We start from the raw sequence: 20572 nt of genomic DNA on the forward strand, positions 1-20572 counted from the left end.
GTACTGTGTAATCATTATACCCTACCCTGTTATTCATGTACTGTGTAACCATTATACCCTACCCCCTGTTATTCATGTACTGTGCAATCATTATACCCTATCCCCTGTTATTCATGTACCGTGTAATCATTATACCCTACCTACTGTTATACATGTGCCGTGTAATCATTATACCCTACCCCCTGTTATTCATGTACTGTGTAATCATTATACCCTACCCCCTGTTATACATGTACTGTGTAATCATTATACCCTACCCCGTTATACATGTACTGTGTAATCATTATACCCTACCCCCTGTTATACATGTACTGTGTAATCATTATACCTACCCCATTATTCATGTACTGTGTAATCATTATACCCTACCCTGTTATTCATGTACTGTGTAAACATTATACCCTACCCCCTGTTATTCATGTACTGTGTAATCATTATACCCTACCCCTGTTATACATGTACTGTGTAATCATTATACCTACCCCATTATTCATGTACTGTGTAACCATTATACCCTACCCCCTGTTATTCATGTACTGTGTAATCATTATACCCCTACCCCCTGTTATTCATGTACTGTGTAATCATTATACCTACCCCATTATTCATGTACTGTGTAATCATTATACCCTACCCTGTTATTCATGTACTGTGTAACCATTATACCCTATCCCCTGTTATTCATGTACTGTGTAATCATTATACTCTACCCCCTGTTATACATGTACTGTGTAATCATTATACCTACCCCCTGTTATTCATGTACTGTGTAATCATTATACCCTACCCCCTGTTATACATGTACTGTGTAACCATTATACCCTACCCCCTGTTATTCATGTACTGTGTAATCATTATACCCCTACCCCCTGTTATTCATGTACTGTGTAATCATTATACCTACCCCATTATTCATGTACTGTGTAATCATTATACCCTACCCTGTTATTCATGTACTGTGTAACCATTATACCCTATCCCCTGTTATTCATGTACTGTGTAATCATTATACTCTACCCCCTGTTATACATGTACTGTGTAATCATTATACCTACCCCCTGTTATTCATGTACTGTGTAATCATTATACCCTACCCCCTGTTATACATGTACTGTGTAATCATTATACCCTACCCCCTGTTATACATGTACTGTGTAATCATTATACCTACCCCGTTATTCATGCACTGTGTAATCATTATACCTACCCCCTGTTATACATGTACTGTGTAATCATTATACCCTATCCCCTGTTATTCATGTACTGTGTAATCATTATACCCTATCCCCTGTTATTCATGTACTGTGTAATCATTATACCTACCCCCTGTTATTCATGTACTGTGTAATCATTATACCCTACCCGTTATACATGTACTGTGTAATCATTATACCTACCCCCTGTTATACATGTATTGTGTAATCATTATACCCTATCCCGTTATTCATGTACCGTGTAATCATTATACCCTACCCCCTGTTATACATGTACTGTGTAATCATTATACCCTACCCCCTGTTATACATGTGTTGTGTAATCATTATACCCTATCCCGTTATTCATGTACCGTGTAATCATTACACCCTACCCCGTTATTCATGTACTGTGTAATCATTATACCTACCTCCTGTTATTCATGTACTGTGTAATCATTATACCTCCCCCCTGTTATACATGTACTGTGTAATCATTATACCCTACCCCCTGTTATACATGTACTGTGTAATCATTATACCTACCCCCTGTTATACATGTACTGTGTAATCATTATACCCTACCCCCTGTTATACATGTACTGTGTAATCATTATACCCTACCCGTTATTCATGTACTGTGTAATCATTATACCTACCCCGTTATACATGTACTGTGTAATCATTATACCTACCTCCTGTTATTCATGTACTGTGTAATCATTATACCCTACCCCTGTTATTCATGTACCGTGTAATCATTACACCCTACCCCCTGTTATTCATGTACTGTGTAATCATTATACCTACCTCCTGTTATTCATGTACTGTGTAATCATTATACCTACCTCCTGTTATTCATGTACTGTGTAATCATTATACCCTACCCCTGTTATACATGTACTGTGTAATCATTATACCTACCCCGTTATACATGTACTGTGTAATCATTATACCCTACCCCCTGTTATACATGTACTGTGTAATCATTATACCCTACCCGTTATTCATGTACTGTGTAATCATTATACCTACCCCGTTATACATGTACCGTGTAATCATTATACCTACCCCCTGTTATTCATGTACTGTGTAATCATTATACCTACCCCCTGTTATACATGTACTGTGTAATCATTATACCTACCTCCTGTTATTCATGTACTGTGTAATCATTATACCCTACCCCTGTTATACATGTACTGTGTAATCATTATACCCTACCCGTTATTCATGTACTGTGTAATCATTATACCTACCCCGTTATACATGTACTGTGTAATCATTATACCTACCTCCTGTTATACATGTACTGTGTAATCATTATACCTACCCCTGTTATTCATGTACTGTGTAATCATTATATCCTACCCCGTTATTCATGTGCTGTGTAATCATTATACCTACCCCCTGTTATACATGTACTGTGTAATCATTATACCCTACCCGTTATTCATGTACTGTGTAATCATTATACCTACCCCGTTATACATGTACTGTGTAATCATTATACCTACCCCCTGTTATACATGTACTGTGTAATCATTATACCCTACCCCGTTATACATGTACTGTGTAATCATTATACCCTACCCCCTGTTATACATGTATTGTGTAATCATTATACCCTATCCCGTTATTCATGTACCGTGTAATCATTATACCCTACCTCCTGTTATACATGTACTGTGTAATCATTATACCCTACCCCGTTATTCATGTACTGTGTAATCATTATACCCTACCCCCTGTTATACATGTACTGTGTAATCAATATACCTACCCCCTGTTATACATGTACTGTGTAATCATTATACCTACCTCCTGTTATTCATGTACTGTGTAATCATTATACCCTACCCCGTTATTCATGTACTGTGTAATCATTATACCTACCTCCTGTTATTCATGTACTGTGTAATCATTATACCCTACCCCCTGTTATTCATGTACTGTGTAATCATTATACCCTACCCCGTTATTCATGTACTGTGTAATCATTATACCCTACCCCCTGTTATACATGTACTGTGTAACCATTATACCCTACCCCCTGTTATTCATGTACCGTGTAATCATTATACCCTACCCCCTGTTATACATGTACTGTGTAATCATTATACCCTACCCCCTGTTATACATGTACTGTGTAATCATTATACCTACCCCCTGTTATACATGTACTGTGTAATCATTATACCTATCCCGTTATTCATGTACTGTGTAACCATTATACCCTACCCCCTGTTATACATGTACTGTGTAACCATTATACCCTACCCCCGTTATTCATGTACCGTGTAATCATTATACCCTACCCCCTGTTATTCATGTACCGTGTAATCATTATACCCTACCCCCTGTTATACATGTACTGTGTAATCATTATACCCTACCCCGTTATACATGTACTGTGTAATCATTATACCCTACCCCCAGTTATACATGTACTGTGTAATCATTATACCTACCCCCTGTTATAGATGTACTGTGTAATCATTATACCAAACCCCGTTATACATGTACTGTGTAATCATTATACCCTACCCCCTGTTATACATGTACTGTGTAATCATTATACCTACCCCCTGTTATACATGTACTGTGTAATCATTATACCTACCCCGTTATTCATGTACTGTGTAATCATTATACCTACCCCGTTATACATGTACTGTGTAATCATTATACCCTACCCCTGTTATACATGTACTGTGTAATCATTATACCTACCCCCTGTTATACATGTATTGTGTAATCATTATACCCTATCCCGTTATTCATGTACCGTGTAATCATTATACCCTACCCCCTGTTATACATGTACTGTGTAATCATTATACCCTACCCCCTGTTATACATGTACTGTGTAATCATTATACCCTACCCCCTGTTATACATGTACTGTGTAATCATTATACCTACCCCGTTATTCATGTACTGTGTAATCATTATCCCTACCCCCCGTTATACATGTACTGTGTAATCATTATACCCTACCCCTGTTATACATGTACTGTGTAATCATTATACCTACCCCCTGTTATACATGTATTGTGTAATCATTATACCCTATCCCGTTATTCATGTACCGTGTAATCATTACACCCTACCCCCTGTTATTCATGTACTGTGTAATCATTATACCTACCTCCTGTTATTCATGTACTGTGTAATCATTATACCCTACCCCTGTTATACATGTACTGTGTAATCATTATACCTACCCCTGTTATTCATGTACTGTGTAATCATTATATCCTACCCCGTTATTCATGTGCTGTGTAATCATTATACCTACCCCCTGTTATACATGTACTGTGTAATCATTATACCCTACCCGTTATTCATGTACTGTGTAATCATTATACCTACCCCGTTATTCATGTACTGTGTAATCATTATACCTACCCCGTTATACATGTACTGTGTAATCATTATACCCTACCCACTGTTATACATGTACTGTGTAATCATTATACCTACCCCCTGTTATACATGTACTGTGTAATCATTATACACTACCCCCCGTTATACATGTGCCGTGTAATCATTATACCCTACCCCTGTTTTTCATGTACTGTGTAATCATTATACCTACCCCGTTATACATGTACTGTGTAATCATTATACACTACCCCCCGTTATACATGTGCCGTGTAATCATTATACCCTACCCCTGTTTTTCATGTACTGTGTAATCATTATACCTACCCCCTGATATACATGTACTGTGTAATCATTATACCCTACCCCCTGTTATACATGTACTGTGTAATCATTATACCCTACCCCTGTTATTCATGTACTGTGTAATCATTATACCTACCCCCTGTTATACATGTACTGTGTAATCATTATACCCTACCCCCTGTTATTCATGTACTGTGTAATCATTATACCCTACCCCCTGTTATACATGTACTGTGTAATCATTATACCTACCCCCTGTTATACATGTACTGTGTAATCATTATACCCTACCCCCTGTTATTCATGTACTGTGTAATCATTATACCCTACCTCCTGTTATACATGTACTGTGTAATCATTATACCCTACCCCGTTATTCATGTACTGTGTAATCATTATACCCTACCCCGTTATTCATGTACTGTGTAATCATTATACCCTACCCCCTGTTATACATGTACTGTGTAATCATTATACCTACCCCCGTTATTCATGTACTGTGTAATCATTATACCCTACCCCGTTATACATGTACCGTGTAATCATTATACCCCTACCCACTGTTATACATGTACTGTGTAATCATTATACCTACCCCTGTTATACATGTACTGTGTAATCATTATACCTTACCCCCCGTTATACATGTACTGTGTAATCATTATACCCTACCCCGTTATACATGTACTGTGTAATCATTATACCCTACCCCCTGTTATACATGTACTGTGTAATCATTATACCTACCCCGTTATTCATGTACTGTGTAATCATTATACCCTACCCCGTTATACATGTACTGTGTAATCATTATACCTACCCCGTTATTCATCTACTGTGTAATCATTATACCCTACCCCGTTATACATGTACCGTGTAATCATTATACCCTACCCCCTGTTATTCATGTACCGTGTAATCATTATACCTACCCCCTGTTATTCATGTACTGTGTAATCATTATACCCTACCCCGTTATACATGTACTGTGTAATCATTATACCCTACCCCCTGTTATTCATGTACGGTGTAATCATTATACCCTACCCCCCGTTATACATGTACTGTGTAATCATTATACCCTACCCCGTTATTCATGTACTGTGTAATCATTATACCCTACCCCGTTATTCATGTACCGTGTAATCATTATACCCTACCCCCCCGTTATACATGTACCGTGTAATCGTTATACCCTACCCCAATATTCATGTACTGTGTAATCATTATACCTACCCCGTTATTCATGTACTGTGTAATCATTATACCTACCCCGTTATATATGTACTGTGTGATCATTATACCCAACCCTGTTATTCATGTACTGTGTAATAATAATACCCTACCCTGTTATTCATGTACTGTGTAAACATTATACCCTACCCCGTTATTCATGTACTGTGTAATCATTATACCCTACCCCCCGTTATACATGTACTGTGTAATCATTATACCTACCCAGTTATTCATGTACTGTGTAATCATTATACCTACCCCCTGTTATTCATGTACTGTGTAATCATTATACCTACCCCTGTTATTCATGTACTGTGTAATCATTATACCCTACCCCCTGTTATACATGTACTGTGTAATCATTATACCCTACCCTGTTATTCATGTACTGTGTAATCATTATACCCTACCCCCTGTTATACATGTACTGTGTAATCATTATACCCTACCCTGTTATTCATGTACTGTGTAATCATTATACCTACCCCCTGTTATACATGTACTGTGTAATCATTATACCCTACCCCGTTATACATGTACCGTGTAATCATTATACCCCTACCCACTGTTATACATGTACTGTGTAATCATTATACCCTACCCCCTGTTATACATGTACTGTGTAATCATTATACCTACCCCGTTATACATGTACTGTGTAATCATTATACCCTACCCCCCGTTATACATGTACTGTGTAATCATTATACCCTACCCACTGTTATACATGTACTGTGTAATCATTATACCTACCCCCTGTTATACATGTACTGTGTAATCATTATACCCTACCCCTGTTTTTCATGTACTGTGTAATCATTATACCTACCCCCTGTTATTCATGTACTGTGTAATCATTATACCCTACCCCTGTTATACATGTACTGTGTAATCATTATACCCTACCCCCCGTTATACATGTACTGTGTAATCATTATACCCTACCCACTGTTATACATGTACTGTGTAATCATTATACCTACCCCCTGTTATACATGTACTGTGTAATCATTATACCCTACCCCTGTTTTTCATGTACTGTGTAATCATTATACCTACCCCCTGTTATTCATGTACTGTGTAATCATTATACCCTACCCCTGTTATACATGTACTGTGTAATCATTATACCTACCCCCTGTTATACATGTACTGTGTAATCATTATACCCTACCCCTGTTATACATGTACTGTGTAATCATTATACCTACCCCCCGTTATACATGTACTGTGTAATCATTATACCTACCCCGTTATTCATGTACTGTGTAACCATTATACCTACCCCCTGTTATTCATGTACTGTGTAATCATTATAACCTACCCCTGTTATACATGTACTGTGTAATCATTATACCTACCCCCTGTTATTCATGTACTGTGTAATCATTATACCCTACCCCCCGTTATACATGTACTGTGTAATCATTATACCCTACCCACTGTTATACATGTACTGTGTAATCATTATACCTACCCCCTGTTATACATGTACTGTGTAATCATTATACCCTACCCCTGTTTTTCATGTACTGTGTAATCATTATACCTACCCCCTGTTATTCATGTACTGTGTAATCATTATACCCTACCCCTGTTATACATGTACTGTGTAATCATTATACCTACCCCCTGCTATACATGTACTGTGTAATCATTATACCCTACCCCCTGTTATACATGTATTGTGTAATCATTATACCCTATCCCGTTATTCATGTACTGTGTAATCATTATACCCTACCCCTGTTATTCATGTACTGTGTAATCATTATACCTACCCCGTTATACATGTACTGTGTAATCATTATACCCTACCTCCTGTTATACATGTACTGTGTAATCATTATACCCTACCCCTGTTATTCATGTACTGTGTAATCATTATACCTACCCCCTGTTATACATGTACTGTGTAATCATTATACCCTACCCCCTGTTATTCATGTACTGTGTAATCATTATACCCTACCCCCTGTTATACATGTACTGTGTAATCATTATACCTACCCCCTGTTATACATGTACTGTGTAATCATTATACCCTACCCCCTGTTATTCATGTACTGTGTAATCATTATACCCTACCTCCTGTTATACATGTACTGTGTAATCATTATACCCTACCCCGTTATTCATGTACTGTGTAATCATTATACCCTACCCCCTGTTATACATGTACTGTGTAACCATTATACCCTACCTCCTGTTATACATGTACTGTGTAATCATTATACCCTACCCCGTTATTCATGTACTGTGTAATCATTATACCCTACCCCCTGTTATACATGTACTGTGTAACCATTATACCCTACCCCCTGTTATTCATGTACCGTGTAATCATTATACCCTACCCCCTGTTATTCATGTACCGTGTAATCATTATACCCTACCCCGTTATACATGTACTGTGTAATCATTATACCCTACCCACTGTTATTCATGTACCGTGTAATCATTATACCTACCCCGTTATTCATGTACTGTGTAATCATTATATCCTACCCCGTTATTCATGTACTGTGTAATCATTATACCCTACCCCGTTATTCATGTACTGTGTAATCATTATACCTACCCCCCGTTATTCATGTACCGTGTAATCATTATACCTACCCCGTTATTCATGTACTGTGTAATCATTATATCCTACCCCGTTATTCATGTACTGTGTAATCATTATACCCTACCCCGTTATTCATGTACTGTGTAATCATTATACCCTACCCCCTGTTATACATGTACTGTGTAATCATTATACCTACCCCCGTTATTCATGTACTGTGTAATCATTATACCCTACCCCGTTATACATGTACTGTGTAATCATTATACCTACCCCCTGTTATTCATGTACTGTGTAATCATTATACCCTACCCCGTTATACATGTACCGTGTAATCATTATACCCTACCCCCTGTTATTCATGTACCGTGTAATCATTATACCTACCCCCTGTTATTCATGTACTGTGTAATCATTATACCCTACCCCGTTATTCATGTACTGTGTAATCATTATACCCTACCCCCTGTTATACATGTACTGTGTAATCATTATACCTACCCCCGTTATTCATGTACTGTGTAATCATTATACCCTACCCCGTTATACATGTACCGTGTAATCATTATACCCCTACCCACTGTTATACATGTACTGTGTAATCATTATACCTACCCCTGTTATACATGTACTGTGTAATCATTATACCCTACCCCCCGTTATACATGTACTGTGTAATCATTATACCCTACCCCGTTATACATGTACTGTGTAATCATTATACCCTACCCCCTGTTATACATGTACTGTGTAATCATTATACCTACCCCCTGTTATACATGTACTGTGTAATCATTATACCTACCCCCTGTTATACATGTACTGTGTAATCATTATACCTACCCCGTTATTCATGTACTGTGTAATCATTATACCCTACCCCGTTATACATGTACTGTGTAATCATTATACCTACCCCGTTATTCATCTACTGTGTAATCATTATACCCTACCCCGTTATACATGTACCGTGTAATCATTATACCCTACCCCCTGTTATTCATGTACCGTGTAATCATTATACCTACCCCGTTATTCATGTACTGTGTAATCATTATACCCTACCCCGTTATTCATGTACTGTGTAATCATTATACCCTACCCCCCCGTTATACATGTACCGTGTAATCGTTATACCCTACCCCAATATTCATGTACTGTGTAATCATTATACCTACCCCGTTATTCATGTACTGTGTAATCATTATACCCTACCCCCCGTTATACATGTACTGTGTAATCATTATACCCTACCCCGTTATTCATGTACCGTGTAATCATTATACCCTACCCCCCCGTTATACATGTACCGTGTAATCGTTATACCCTACCCCAATATTCATGTACTGTGTAATCATTATACCTACCCCCTGTTATACATGTACTGTGTAATCATTATACCCTACCCCGTTATTCATGTACCGTGTAATCATTATACCCTACCCCCCCGTTATACATGTACCGTGTAATCGTTATACCCTACCCCAATATTCATGTACTGTGTAATCATTATACCTACCCCCCGTTATTCATGTACTGTGTAATCATTATACCTACCCCCTGTTATATATGTACTGTGTGATCATTATACCCAACCCTGTTATTCATGTACTGTGTAATCATTATACCCTACCCTGTTATTCATGTACTGTGTAATCATTATACCCTACCCCGTTATTCATGTACTGTGTAATCATTATACCCTACCCCGTTATTCATGTACTGTGTAATCATTATACCTACCCCGTTATTCATGTACTGTGTAATCATTATACCCTACCCCGTTATTCATGTACTGTGTAATCATTATACCCTACCCTGTTATTCATGTACTGTGTAATCATTATACCCTACCCCGTTATTCATGTACTGTGTAATCATTATACCTACCCCGTTATTCATGTACCGTGTAATCATTATACCCTACCCCCCGTTATACATGTACCGTGTAATCATTATACCCTACCCTGTTATACATGTACCGTGTAATCATTATACCTTATCCCCCGTTATTCATGTACTGTGTAATCATTATACCTACCCCGTTATACATGTACTGTGTAATCATTATACCCTACACCGTTATTCATGTACTTTGTAATCATTATACCTACCCCCCGTTATTCATGTACTGTGTAATCATTATACTCTACCCCCTGTTATACATGTACTGTGTAATCATTATACCTACCCCCGTTATTCATGTACTGTGTAATCATTATACCCTACCCCGTTATACATGTACTGTGTAATCATTATACCCTACCCCGTTATTCATCTACTGTGTAATCATTATACCTACCCCCGTTATTCATGTACTGTGTAATCATTATACCTACCCCCTGTTATACATGTACTGTGTAATCATTATACCTACCCCGTTATTCATCTACTGTGTAATCATTATACCCTACCCCGTTATACATGTACCGTGTAATCATTATACCTACCCCGTTATACATGTACTGTACTGTGTAATCATTATACCATACCCCGTTATTCATGTACTGTGTAATCATTATACCTACCCCGTTATTCATGTACTGTGTAATCATTATACCCTACCCCGTTATTCATGTACTGTGTAATCATTATACCCTACCCCCTGTTATACATGTACTGTGTAATCTTTATACCCTACCCCCCGTTATACATGTACTGTGTAATCATTATACCCTACCCCGTTATTCATGTACTGTGTAATCATTATACCCTACCCCCCCGTTATACATGTACCGTGTAATCGTTATACCCTACCCCAATATTCATGTACTGTGTAATCATTATACCTACCCCCCGTTATTCATGTACTGTGTAATCATTATACCCTACCCGTTATTCATGTACTGTGTAATCATTATACTCTACCCCCTGTTATACATGTACTGTGTAATCATTATACCTACCCCCGTTATTCATGTACTGTGTAATCATTATACCCTACCCCGTTATTCATCTACTGTGTAATCATTATACCCTACCCCCGTTATTCATGTACTGTGTAATCATTATACCTACCCCCTGTTATACATGTACTGTGTAATCATTATACCTACCCCGTTATTCATCTACTGTGTAATCATTATACCCTACCCCGTTATACATGTACCGTGTAATCATTATACCTACCCCGTTATACATGTACTGTGTAATCATTATACCCTACCCCGTTATTCATGTACTGTGTAATCATTATACCTACCCCGTTATTCATGTACTGTGTAATCATTATACCCTACCCCGTTATTCATGTACTGTGTAATCATTATACCCTACCCCGTTATACATGTACTGTGTAATCTTTATACCCTACCCCCCGTTATACATGTACTGTGTAATCATTATACCCTACCCCGTTATTCATGTACTGTGTAATCATTATACCCTACCCCCCCGTTATACATGTACCGTGTAATCGTTATACCCTACCCCAATATTCATGTACTGTGTAATCATTATACCTACCCCGTTATTCATGTACTGTGTAATCATTATACCCTACCCCGTTATACATGTACTGTGTAATCATTATACCCTACCCTGTTATTCATGTACTGTGTAATCATTATACCCTACCATGTTATTCATGTACTGTGTAATCATTATACCCTACCCCCTGTTATGCATGTACTGTGTAATCATTATACCCTACCCCCCGTTATACATGTAATGTGTAATCATTATACCCTACCCTGTTAATCATGTACTGTGTAATCATTATACCCTACCCCGTTATTCATGTACTGTGTAATCATTATACCCTACCCCGTTATTCATGTACTGTGTAATCATTATACCCTACCCCCTGTTATACATGTACTGTGTAATCATTATACCTACCCCCGTTATTCATGTACTGTGTAATCATTATACCCTACCCCGTTATACATGTAGCGTGTAATCATTATACCCCTACCCCCTGTTATACATGTACTGTGTAATCATCATACCTACCCCGTTATTCATGTGCTGTGTAATCATTATACCTACCCCCTGATATACATGTACTGTGTAATCATTATACCTACCCCCTGTTATTCATGTACTGTGTTATCATTATACCCCTACCCACTGTTATACATGTACTGTGTAATCATTATACCTACCCCGTTATACATGTACTGTGTGATCATTATACCCTACCCCGTTATACATGTACCGTGTAATCATTATACCCTACCCCCCGTTATACATGTACTGTGTAATCATTATACCCTACCCCGTTATTCATGTACTGTGTAATCATTATACCCTACCCCGTTATTCATGTACCGTGTAATCATTATACCTACCCCGTTATACATGTACTGTGTAATCATTATACCTACCCCCTGTTATACATGTACCGTGTAATCATTATACCTTATCCCCCGTTATTCATGTACTGTGTAATCATTATACCTACCCCGTTATACATGTACTGTGTAATCATTATACCCTACCCCGTTATTCATGTACTGTGTAATCATTATACCCTACCCCGTTATACATGTACTGTGTAATCATTATACCTACCCCGTTATACATGTACTGTGTAATCATTATACCCTACCCCGTTATTCATGTACTGTGTAATCATTATACCCCTACCCCCTGTTATACATGTACCGTGTAATCATTATACCTACCCCGTTATTCATGTACTGTGTAATCATTATACCCTACCCCCCCGTTATACATGTACCGTGTAATCGTTATACCCTACCCCAATATTCATGTACTGTGTAATCGTTATACCTACCCCGTTATTCATGTACTGTGTAATCATTATACCCTACCCCCTGTTATACATGTACTGTGTAATCATTATACCCTACCCCGTTATACATGTACCGTGTAATCATTATACCTACCCCGTTATTCATGTACTGTGTAATCATTATACCCTACCCCGTTATTCATGTACTGTGTAATCATTATACCTACCCCCTGTTATACATGTACTGTGTAATCATTATACCCTACCCCCTGTTATTCATGTACTGTGTAATCATTATACCCTACCCCTGTTATACATGTACTGTGTAATCATTATACCTACCCCCTGTTATACATGTACTGTGTAATCATTATACCCTACCCCGTTATTCATGTACTGTGTAATCATTATATCCTACCCCGTTATTCATGTGCTGTGTAATCATTATACCTACCCCCCGTTATTCATGTACTGTGTAATCATTATACCTACCCCGTTATTCATGTACCGTGTAATCATTATACCCTACCCCCTGTTATACATGTACCGTGTAATCATTATACCTTATCCCCCGTTATTCATGTACTGTGTAATCATTATACCCTACCCCGTTATTCATGTACTGTGTAATCATTATACCTACCCCGTTATTCATGTACTGTGTAATCATTATACCTACCCCGTTATTCATGTACTGTGTAATCATTATACCTACCCCCTGTTATACATGTACTGTGTAACCATTATACCTACCCCCTGTTATACATGTACCGTGTAATCATTATACCTACCCCGTTATTCATGTACTGTGTAATCATTATACCCAACCCCGTTATACATGTACCGTGTAATCATTATACCTACCCCGTTATACATGTACTGTGTAATCATTATACCCTACACCGTTATTCATGTACTGTGTAATCATTATACCTACCCCCCGTTATTCATGTACTGTGTAATCATTATACCCTACCCCCTGTTATACATGTACTGTGTAATCATTATACCTACCCCGTTATTCATCTACTGTGTAATCATTATACCCTACCCCGTTATACATGTACCGTGTAATCATTATACCTACCCCGTTATACATGTACTGTGTAATCATTATACCCTACCCCGTTATTCATGTACTGTGTAATCATTATACCTACCCCGTTATTCATGTACTGTGTAATCATTATACCCTACCCCGTTATTCATGTACTGTGTAATCATTATACCCTACCCCCTGTTATACATGTACTGTGTAATCATTATACCCTACCGCCCGTTATACATGTACTGTGTAATCATTATACCCTACCCCGTTATTCATGTACTGTGTAATCATTATACCCTACCCCCCCGTTATACATGTACCGTGTAATCGTTATACCCTACCCCAATATTCATGTACTGTGTAATCATTATACCTACCCCGTTATTCATGTACTGTGTAATCATTATACCCTACCCCCGTTATACATGTACTGTGTAATCATTATACCCTACCCTGTTATTCATGTACTGTGTAATCATTATACCCTACCCCGTTATTCATGTACTGTGTAATCATTATACCCTACCCCCGTTATTCATGTACTGTGTAATCATTATACCCTACCCCCTGTTATACATGTACTGTGTAATCATTATACCTACCCCCGTTATTCATGTACTGTGTAATCATTATACCCTACCCCGTTATACATGTACCGTGTAATCATTATACCCTACCCCGTTATACATGTACTGTGTAATCATCATACCTACCCCGTTATTCATGTGCTGTGTAATCATTATACCTACCCCGTTATACATGTACTGTGTAATCATTATACCTACCCCGTTATTCATGTACTGTGTAATCATTATACCTACCCCCTGTTATTCATGTACTGTGTAATCATTATACCCCTACCCACTGTTATACATGTACTGTGTAATCATTATACCTACCCCCTGTTATTCATGTACTGTGTAATCATTATACCTACCCCGTTATTCATGTACCGTGTAATCATTATACCTACCCCGTTATTCATGTACCGTGTAATCATTATACCCTACCCCGTTATACATGTACCGTGTAATCATTATACCCTACCCCCCGTTATACATGTACCGTGTAATCATTATACCCTACCCCCTGTTATACATGTACCGTGTAATCATTATACCTTATCCCGTTATTCATGTACTGTGTAATCATTATACCTACCCCGTTATTCATGTACTGTGTAATCATTATACCTACCCCCTGTTATACATGTACTGTGTAACCATTATACCTACCCCGTTATACATGTACCGTGTAATCATTATACCTTCCCCGTTATTCATGTACCGTGTAATCATTATACCTACCCCGTTATACATGTACCGTGTAATCATTATACCTTCCCCGTTATTCATGTACCGTGTAATCATTATACCTACCCCCTGTTATACATGTACCGTGTAATCATTATACCTTATCCCCCGTTATTCATGTACTGTGTAATCATTATACCTACACCGTTATTCATGTACTGTGTAATCATTATACCTACCCCCTGTTATTCATGTACTGTGTAATCATTATACCCTACCCCGTTATACATGTACTGTGTAATCATTATACCTACCCCGTTATTCATCTACCGTGTAATCATTATACCCAACCCCGTTATACATGTACCGTGTAATCATTATACCCTACCCCCTGTTATTCATGTACTGTGTAATCATGATACCTACCCCGTTATACATGTAATGTGTAATCATGATACCTACCCCGTTATTCATGTACTGTGTAATCATTATACCCAACCCCCCGTTATACATGTACCATGTAATCGTTATACCCTACCCCAATATTCATGTACTGTGTAATCATTATACCTACCCCGTTATTCATGTACTGTGTAATCATTATACCCTACCCCGATATACATGTACTGTGTAATCATGATACCTACCCCGTTATACATGTACTGTGTAATCATTATACCTACCCCGTTATACATGTACTGTGTAATCATTATACCCCACCCACTGTTATACATGTACTGTGTAATCATTATACCCTACCCCGTTATTCATCTACTGTGTAATCATTATACCCTACCCCGTTATTCATGTACTGTGTAACCATTATACCCTACCCCGTTATTCATGTACTGTGTAACCATTATACCCTACCCCGTTATTCATGTACTGTCTAACCATTATACCCTACCCCGTTATTCATGTACTGTGTAATCATTATACCTACCCCGTTATTCATGTACTGTGTAATCATTATACCCTACCCCCCGTTATTCATGTACTGTGTAATCATTATACCCTACCCCCCGTTATTCATGTACTGTGTAATCATTATACCCTACCCCCGTTATTCATGTACTGTGTAATCATTATACCTACCCCGTTATTCATGTACAGTGTAATCATTATACCCTACCCCCTGTTATACATGTACTGTGTAATCATTATACCTACCCCGTTATTCATGTACTGTGTAATCATTATACCCTACCCCCCGTTATTCATGTACTGTGTAATCATTATACCCTACCCCCCGTTATTCATGTACTGTGTAATCATTATACCCTACCCCGTTATTCATGTACTGTGTAATCATTATACCCTACCCCATGTTATACATGTAAAGTGTAATCATTATATCCTATCCCGTTATACATGTACTGTGTAATCATTATACCCTACCCCGTTATTCATGTACCGTGTAATCATTATACCTACCCCGTTATACATGTACCGTGTAATCATTATACCCTACCCCGTTATTCATGTACTGTGTAATCATTATACCCTACCCCGTTATTCATGTACTGTGTAATCATTATACCCTACCCCCTGTTATACATGTACTGTGTAATCATTATACCCTACCCCGTTATACATGTACTGTGTAATCATTATACCCTACCCCGTTATTCATGTACTGTGTAATCATTATACCTACCCCGTTATACATGTACTGTGTAATCATTATACCCTACCCCGTTATTCATGTACTGTGTAATCATTATACCCTACCCCGTTATACATGTACTGTGTAATCATTATACTCTACCCCCCGTTATTCATGTACTGTGTAATCATTATACCCTACCCCGTTATTCATGTACTGTGTAATCATTATACCCTATCCCGTTATACATGTACTGTGTAATCATTATACTCTACCCCCCGTTATACATGTACTGTGTAATCATTATACCCTACCCCCTGTTATACATGTACTGTGTAATCATTATACCCTACCCTGTTATTCATGTACTGTGTAATCATTATACCTACCCCCTGTTATACATGTACTGTGTAATCATTATACCCTACCCCCTGTTATTCATGTACTGTGTAATCATTATACCCTACCCCCTGTTATACATGTACTGTGTAATCATTATACCCCTACCCCCTGTTATTCATGTACTGTGTAATCATTATACCCCTACCCCCTGTTATTCATGTACTGTGTAATCATTATACCCTACCCCGTTATACATGTACTGTGTAATCATTATACTCTACCCCGTTATTCATGTACTGTGTAATCATTATACCTACCCCCTGTTATACATGTACTGTGTAATCATTATACCTACCCCCTGTTATACATGTACCGTGTAATCATTATACCTACCCCGTTATTCATGTACTGTGTAATCATTATACCCTACCCTCTGTTATACATGTACTGTGTAATCATTATACCCTACCCCGTTATACATGTACTGTGTAATCATTATACCCTACCCCGTTATACATGTACCGTGTAATCATTATACCTACCCCGTTATACATGTACTGTGTAATCATTATACCCCACCCACTGTTATACATGTACTGTGTAATCATTATACCCTACCCCGTTATTCATGTACTGTGTAACCATTATACCCTACCCCGTTATTCATGTACTGTGTAACCATTATACCCTACCCCGTTATTCATGTACTGTCTAACCATTATACCCTACCCCGTTATTCATGTACTGTGTAATCATTATACCTACCCCGTTATTCATGTACTGTGTAATCATTATACCCTACCCCCCGTTATTCATGTACTGTGTAATCATTATACCCTACCCCCCGTTATTCATGTACTGTGTAATCATTATACCCTACCCCCGTTATTCATGTACTGTGTAATCATTATACCTACCCCGTTATTCATGTACAGTGTAATCATTATACCCTACCCCCTGTTATACATGTACTGTGTAATCATTATACCTACCCCGTTATTCATGTACTGTGTAATCATTATACCCTACCCCCCGTTATTCATGTACTGTGTAATCATTATACCCTACCCCCCGTTATTCATGTACTGTGTAATCATTATACCCTACCCCATTATTCATGTACTGTGTAATCATTATACCCTACCCCATGTTATACATGTAAAGTGTAATCATTATATCCTATCCCGTTATACATGTACTGTGTAATCATTATACCCTACCCCGTTATTCATGTACCGTGTAATCATTATACCTACCCCGTTATACATGTACCGTGTAATCATTATACCCTACCCCGTTATTCATGTACTGTGTAATCATTATACCCTACCCCGTTATTCATGTACTGTGTAATCATTATACCCTACCCCCTGTTATACATGTACTGTGTAATCATTATACCCTACCCCGTTATACATGTACTGTGTAATCATTATACCCTACCCCGTTATTCATGTACTGTGTAATCATTATACCTACCCCGTTATACATGTACTGTGTAATCATTATACCCTACCCCGTTATTCATGTACTGTGTAATCATTATACCCTACCCCGTTATACATGTACTGTGTAATCATTATACTCTACCCCCCGTTATTCATGTACTGTGTAATCATTATACCCTACCCCGTTATTCATGTACTGTGTAATCATTATACCCTATCCCGTTATACATGTACTGTGTAATCATTATACTCTACCCCCCGTTATACATGTACTGTGTAATCATTATACCCTACCCCCTGTTATACATGTACTGTGTAATCATTATACCCTACCCTGTTATTCATGTACTGTGTAATCATTATACCTACCCCCTGTTATACATGTACTGTGTAATCATTATACCCTACCCCCTGTTATTCATGTACTGTGTAATCATTATACCCTACCCCCCGTTATTCATGTACTGTGTAATCATTATACCCTACCCCCCGTTATACATGTACTGTGTAATCATTATACCCTACCCCGTTATTCATGTACTGTGTAATCATTATACCTACCCCCTGTTATACATGTACTGTGTAATCATTATACCTACCCCCTGTTATACATGTACCGTGTAATCATTATACCTACCCCCTGTTATACATGTACCGTGTAATCATTATACCTACCCCGTTATTCATGTACTGTGTAATCATTATACCCTACCCTCTGTTATACATGTACTGTGTAATCATTATACCCTACCCCGTTATACATGTACTGTGTAATCATTATAACCTACCCCGTTATACATGTACCGTGTAATCATTATACCTACCCCCTGTTATACATGTACCGTGTAATCATTATACCCTATCCCCTGTTATTCATGTACTGTGTAATCATTATACCCTACCCCCTGTTATTCATGTACTGTGTAATCATTATACCCTACCCCGTTATTCATGTACTGTGTAATCTTTATACCCTACCCCGTTATTCATGTACTGTGTAATCATTATACCCTACCCCGTTATTCATGTACTGTGTAATCATTATACCTACCCCGTTATACATGTACCGTGTAATCATTATACGCTACCCCGTTATACATGTACTGTGTAATCATTAAACCTACCCCGTTATACATGTACCATGTAATCATTATACCTACCCCGTTATTCATGTACTGTGTAATCATTATACCTACCCCCTGTTATACATGTACTGTGTAATCATTATACGCTACCCCGTTATTCATGTACTGTGTAATCATTATACCCTACCCCCTGTTATACATGTACTGTGTAATCATTATACCCTACCCCGTTATACATGTACCGTGTAATCATTATACCCTACCCCGTTATACATGTACCGTGTAATCATTATACCCTACCCCGTTATTCATGTACTGTGTAATCATTATACCCTACCCCCTGTTATACATGTACTGTGTAATCATTATTCCCTACCCCCTGTTATACATGTACTGTGTA

This window comes from Ascaphus truei (genome assembly GCF_040206685.1).
Source record: "Ascaphus truei isolate aAscTru1 chromosome 8 unlocalized genomic scaffold, aAscTru1.hap1 SUPER_8_unloc_1, whole genome shotgun sequence".
Lineage (NCBI taxonomy): Eukaryota > Metazoa > Chordata > Amphibia > Anura > Ascaphidae > Ascaphus > Ascaphus truei.